Raw genomic sequence first — 7374 nt, forward strand, 5'->3', positions numbered from 1 at the left:
CAAGAACATGAAACGGGCACAGATGTAGCATTGCAGTGTGCAAAAGTGGGGCACTAAATCGTGCATTAACATAGAGCTGAATTCTGCTGTCGTTAATCAGGCCCTATTCAGAAAGAAAGCAGCAAGGCATTTGCCTGCATAAAAAACCCATATGACTTGGCCTTTAATATACAATAATGTCATTTAAATTTTACTGAATTCACTGAACTTTATGAACTCAGAGTAGTTGCTCGGGTATACATTAATGGTGAACCGTCTGTAAATGATAATTTGCTCCAAAGAAGCTATTAATTCTTACTGCTTTTTTTCTCTGATTTCCAGGGCAGATAGAAAGCACTTCTGAAGCCTTGCATTGTACTTGATGTTTAAATGCAAAGAGCCTAGGAAGAATTGTCCTGAATTATTGTCATCTACAACAGGGAAGTGAACATGTATGGAGGTCCAAAAGCTCTTCTGTACTCAGAAGCTGGGATGGTTTAACTTTGTTCTCCTTTTCCATTGAAGTAGCTTCATAACCACCCAATGAGAAGTGATGGTTATAGTGTTGTAAAACTGGTGGAAATAACAGGATTATCTTTGACTAACCACAAGGTTTTCCACGTCAGGAATTTGAACAGCCTGAAATCATTCTGCCCCCGGACGTTTTTTTTCTTTTTAGAAGAAAGGACTAAATAATATATTTAGGGTTTATACATGGGATTATGCTTTTCTGAGTGCAAATCCTGTGAAAGTAAGTGGAAACGACAAAAGGCAGGCAGGGGAAGCAATCAGCCAGAGACAGACCTCTGCAAACCAAAACTGGTATTTCTTCAAGTTAGAAAAAGATATTTGTCAGTCAGGTGAAGGTTAGGACCTGGGAAAGCCATCCTACTCAGCATTTTTGTGGTCCATGAATTTTGGACCCCCCAGCAGCAGTACCAACATGTTGTAATTTGAGAGAAAACCTCCCGAGTTTGCTTTTCTCATAGTCTCACTTCATTGTCATCATCTTGTTTGCTGCAGCAATACTGGCCTGCAAGAGGGAAAGTCCACTCTCCTTCCACCTCTCCAGGCCCGACCAGCTCCCTGGGTGTGTGATGGTGCGAGTGATGGCTCTGCCTTCTGCTGGGGATATCCTCAAAGGTGCATGTGGCGGTTCAGGTGTTGGCACCCACAGCACCCTGCTTGTACCCACAGTCCCCTGCCAGTTCTTGCAGAGCTGAGCAGCTGGTGGCAGTTTCTCAGATCTCTGCACTGGTTGTGAATCATTCAAAACTTTTCAAAACTCTTGGTTTTGAAGGTACCAGCTTTCCTGTCTAAAGTTCTCCCCATATCCATTCAGCATTGTTCTTCCACCAGGAATATTTTTTCTTGTATATGAAAATAATTACGGTAATGTTCACAACATAAAAACAGAAGTATGCTACATGTATTCAATGTATTTTTTTTATACCAAGCTTTCATTAATATAATTATTCATAGAAGTAATTGTATGGAAAACAGAAATTCCAATTTTGCTGGGTTTGCTTTTGGTCTGGTACCATAAGCACTTAACAGTGTTAGAAAATTCTGCAAATCTTTTATTTCACGTTAATTGAAGTAACTATGACAACATTACACAATTTATTTCCTTTAAAATGGAATGGTGGTAAAATTGGCATTATTTTATGTCAGTTCTCAATTTGCATCAGAAATATTCTAGCCAGTGGTGTAAGCTGGTTTATGTTCAAATTTTTCAATTATTCTTTTACTTCTTTTTAAAATGGTCACTTCTCTGGTGAACGGATCAAATGTTAATGATGTTTGAAAGGGTTTTTTTGAGCCACCTAAGACTTAATAAACCAATAATTTTGCATTTTACTGCTTCAGTGGGGAAAAGCTGTTAATTAGGAGTACCACGGTAAAGAAAACTGCTTTTTGGCTCTGCCTACCAACTGGTTTATTCTTCTTATAAACAACTGGTCCCACTTAATGACCAGACCATACTGTATTTACTAGCTACCGTCAAGCATTCCCAGACCTCATAGTCCTATGTCTGTGAAACACTTGCATATTATGATCTCACCTCATGATACAGAATCTCTCTATTCAAGTTTATACATGACGTGGAAAGTCTCCGAGATGTACTCTGAGGTGTAAAATTAGTGTAATTCCCCTGGAATGAAAGAGACGTGCCAATTTGTATCAAGTGAAGCTATGGCCCACAATGTCTCAAAGACATTTGCTTTTGTCTAGCAAACAAGCAAACAAACGTTCTTCACTTCAATGGAAAATAACACTTATGTCTCTCCTTGCTTATGTACAGAAGGAGATCAAAGATGGCACAATCTGTTCTTGCAAGGCAGCGTTTCACTACCAGACAATTAATATGATAGTATCAGGGAAATGAAAATCTATTCCATGCCTAGGTGTTTCCCCTCATGGACTGGAAAACTACTCGGTTTATCATTTTCTGTCTTTAGGCAAAAAGGTAACTCTTATTTGCATGTTTGTCAGTTTGTGCTTGAGAGTATGAGATTTACTTAAAAACAAGCTCAGCCAGATAAATGAAATGCCAACAGTTTTATTATCCTGAGAGAGCAAAGCACTTAAGCCCATGATTAAAATGAAGTTAATTGAATTTAAGCGTGTGCTTAAAGTAAAGCATAGCCATAAATATTTGCTGAATAGACGGGAGATTATTCTTATGCTTAAATGTAAGCACTAATCAGTATTTTCCTAAAACCAAGGTTTATAGCCTTCTATCAGCAGTTCCAACTATCCCACTATTAAAAACTGGCACCAAAATCAGAGTTTTTCTAAGAAATTTGTTTGACAGAATGAAGACCAAGGTGCTGCTTATATAATAAATTGGCAGAGTAGGTTTGAAACAAGAACACAAATATTAAAATCTGGGTGTGATGAGTTATGTGTAAGAAAGGCAGGAAAGAGCTTATTTCAAGTTGAATTGTGTGGCTTTCTCAGAAACACATCCTTGGTAATCTAGAGTGGAAACACCTCCTTGTTCTACGAAACCCCAAAATGGCAGTATTTAAGGGGTAGTGGGAACTGCAGTGAAACTACAACTGCTCTGTGTTTTTACACCCGAGATCCTCTGTATCAGTTTAGTCTCTGGAATTCAAAATTGGGGGTTGAATTAAAAATTTCAGCTCTGAAGTTGCCACTGATATATCTGACTGATTTTAGACACGTGGCATTTTCTAGCTGAACATAATTTTCTTTGTATTTCTAATAGGAATGAAAATGTCTTTCTCTTAGAAAGTGTAATAATTAAATATCCATCAAGTATTTTGTTGTCCTTCTGAGCTGGACCAAAGAAACTCTGGCCTAAATCTGTCCCATTGGCATATATAAATTTGTTAAAATATCTTGGGAAAAACTTGCATTTTACTGCTAGTTTAGGGAAGGAGGAGAACAGACAAATGGAAAATTTCAGCTGCAATCCCATCTCATTACTGTCAAAGCACAAGTTTTGGAAATGACTTTTCCATTAGGTGTTCCTCATTTGCATTACTGTTTGAAAAGGAATTTTCTTTCTATCAAAACACAACTTTTCAAATGCCAAATGATCATCCTTCCTGTTACCGTCTTTCCTTCACAGAAAATGTAAAAAAGCCATTTTTTTTTTTTTCCTGTTTGGCATGAAGGGGAGTTTCCCATTAGTGCACAGCTCTGGTATCACTGGAGGAGAGCAGACACACATTTCAAAACATAACGTTCGTTGTTGTACATAATGATACAAAAACCTGGAACAAAAGATGTTATGTGGTTAGTTCAGTTAGTATCTGTGTTGGTCTACAAGCTCTGCATAGTTGTGCTCTACCATCTAGCTTCACTAAATTGAAGATTCTATTTAAATTACCTGTAATGTGGAGTTCTTAATAATAATTCCTTAATGTAGATTAAAGTAATTAATGCATTTTTGAGTTACACAGTGTAAACTCATTACTGAATTTTTGGAAGCTTTGCTCCTGAACATATTGAGAAAGCCAGAGCGGTGCACTGAACAAAAACGATTTCACAGCTTTTGACCAGGAGAGTTTTATTCCTATTAACAGATGCATTTATATGTGTAATTTGTAAATATGTAATGATATTTGTAGAACAGTGGAGAGGTAGAACTGGGGTATCACGCAATCTGGAAAAAATGCAGACCAGAATTTGTGATTTTTAAACAATAAAATATGACTGCAGTGAGATACGAGTTTAGGACGAAAAGCAGTTCTCCTAACAGCAAGTGAAGAACATGGATATGACCCAACTGGGCGGGACCAAAGGTCTGTCTAGCTCAGTGTCCTGTCCGACAGCCAGCAGCAGAAGATGCCCAGAGGAAGAATGTAAGTACAGGGCGAACAGTAATGGCACAGCATACTCGCCCCGCAATTTGCAGCCGAGGGACTTTGGAGCCAGAGGTTGGTGTCTTTATATTTAGTGACCTCTGATGGGTTTTTCTTTTGTCAATTTGCTCTGTCACCAGTTTTGGTTTTTGCACTCGTAAACTTTTAGCATCGACAATGTTTGGTGGCAAAGATTTGAACCCCTTATTATTTTTATTTTGAACCCCCCTTCACACTTTGTGTGAAGAATGACCTTTTTCTTCTCAAAAGCCTGCAGCTAAGCTTCCTTTCATAGAATCATTAAGGTTGGAAAAGACCCTTGAGATCATCGAGTCCAACCGTTAACCTAGCACTGCCAAGTCCACCACTAAACCATGTCCTCAAGCACCACGTCTACCCTTCTTTTAAATACCTCCAGGGATGGAGACTCAACCACTTCCCTGGGCAGCCTGTTCTAATGCCTGACTACCCTTTCCGTGAAGAAGTTTTTCCTAATATCCAACCTAAACTTCCACTGGCGCAGCTTGAGGCTGTTTCCTCTCATCCTATCGCTTGTTACTTGGGAGAAGAGACCGACCCCCACCTCGCTACAACCTCCTTTCAGGTAGCTGTAGAGAGCAATAAGGTCTCCCCTCAGCCTCCTCTTCTCCAGACTAAACAACCCCAGCTCCCTCAGCTGCTCCTTATAAGACTTGGGCTCCAGAACCTTCACCAGCTTCGTTGCCCTTCTCTGGACGCACTCCAGCACCTCCATGTCCTTCTTGTAGTGAGGAGCCCAAAACTGAACACACGATTCGAGGTGTGGCCTCACCAGTGCCCAGTACAGGGGCACTATTACCTCCCTGGTCCTGCTGGCCACACTATTCCTGATACAAGCCAGGATGCCATTGGCCCTCTTGGCCACCTGAGCACACTGCTGGCTCATGTTCAGGCAGCTGTCAACCAACACCCCCAGGTCCTTTTCTGCCAGGCAGCTCTCCAGCCACTCCTCCCCAAGCCTGTAGCATTGCACCTTCTCCAGAACTGGAAGACAAAGTCTTTCGCCTTCCCTGTTCCACTTGGGCTTTTTGCAGTTGTCTGTAATATCCCTTCTCAGCTGTTCTTTTCCAGATGGAAGAGACTATTTAGACATCCTCTGCATGGGACCCATTTGGTGTTTCAGTTCACTCTTTTTGGCCTTGTCTGTACCTCTGCAAAATGCAGCATTTCTTTTTGAGACAGAGAACCGGCCCTCTGCATGGAACCTGAGATGCCGGTGCACCAGGAACTCACAGTGTCAAAGCGATCTTTGCTTTATTTGCCATTCCTTTTGTAGCAATTCCTGACATTCAGTGCACTCCTTGGTGATCAAAAATGCATTCAACACCTGCATCGAACTACTATAAAATGTTGTTCCTGAGTAATAGTATGTTAAAGCACATCATCTTGGATGTGACCGCTCCCACATGTGCAACTTTACATTTACATTTACACCAAATTTCATCTGCCTTTTGTTTCCCACTCAGTATGGCGAACTCCTCCTTCAGTTCTTCATGCTGAGTCCTCATCTTCACTTTGCTAGACAACTTCGTTATCCACAGATCACTTTACTGCCTTCTCCAGCTCCCTCAGCAATACGCTAAGCAGCACCAACGTGCACACGCTTGCCTGTGAAATTCCACTTCCCTCTGCTGTGAGAAGCAATGAGATATTGCCCCTCTTTGCTGCCTTTCTTTTGAGTAGTTATACCTTCTTAGGAGGTATTACCTCCTACCATTACCTCCTGTCCCCTGGCAGATTATCTTCCCTGAGAAAGGTGGGCAACATTGCTAAGAGTCTTTTAGAAATCCAGGTAGAATACATCAAGAACAATTTTATCTTCCTCATACTCTGGCTGAATCCTTCAAAGAAATCCAGTAGTGATCTGCAAAGTCTGACTTTCCTTTGACAAGCCACACTCATCCTTTCCCACTCTGTGCCTTACGGGGGGTGTTTGAACCTTCCTTTCTCCTGTTGGCTCAGATCTTGCCAGATAATTGGAGCTCTGGCAAGGGAACTCAAGCTTGCAGTGTGAGGGAGACGCAAGGCTTCTCACGAACAAGGGTTTGAGAGGGTTGAGCTGATCACTTAGACACAACTCTAGTCATCTTTATGAAGACCAATGGCTAATGATTAGACATAATCATAATAATCTCATTATTTTAGTAAGAAATGCTTTGATTCTGTAAGCGTCTGATTGCATGAATTTTATTTTCTCTTTTAAGTGGTTCTTCTAGGGTGTGCAGCTGTCAGACTGTTCCTATTAACTGGACTTTGAAACCTCTATGAGCTCTGTTGTCAACAAGACTAATCAGCTTTTATTGTGTTTGGCTCAGTAGATTCACAGAGAATGATCCGTCTTTTGCAGACTTACACTCTCATTTATAAATGTTACTCTCTATTTTTGCCATCTTTGTGTATACACAGAGACTCGTAAAATGCAAATGCAGAAGGCCTGATATGAAGATCATCCATACTTTATAATTGTATTTTTCACATGAAAAGCGCCATTATCCTAATTAAACTGGCGCATTTTGAAGTGTGTGTGTGCATGTGTGCATAGACATATCATCTGAATGCCTCAAAGGTGTGTATATATATTTATATGTGTATATGTATTTATTTATATGTATTATACAGGTATATGCACATTTATATCCATTAAATGCATTCAGATTGCAAGTATTGTTTTTGTGCAGAGAGACTTAATGCAAAAAGTTAGTACACTGTGATTGTAGTTGTTCCCATTTTGCAAACTAGATAAATTATTCACCGAAAGGGATCAGGCAGCTCTGGCAAAGCCAGGATTTACACTGGCAAAATGCTTTTGATCTACAGATTGCACGAAAAACACAGCACAAAAGATGGCTGCGTTGCATCGGACCGAAGAGCATTATTACAGGATGAAGGAAGGAAGCAAAAATAGACTTGACACACAAGTATTGCAGAAAGTTTCTAAAGTGGGAATTTGTATTCTCTGCAGCCAGCTCTGGGTGTGCTGCTGGGTGTGTTACCCGATCCGGTCCCCGCTCCCCGGCAG

The sequence above is a fragment of the Nipponia nippon genome, unplaced genomic scaffold (genome assembly GCF_047370975.1).
Source record: "Nipponia nippon isolate SJK-2023a ecotype South Korea unplaced genomic scaffold, ASM4737097v1 scaffold_17, whole genome shotgun sequence".
NCBI lineage: Eukaryota > Metazoa > Chordata > Aves > Pelecaniformes > Threskiornithidae > Nipponia > Nipponia nippon.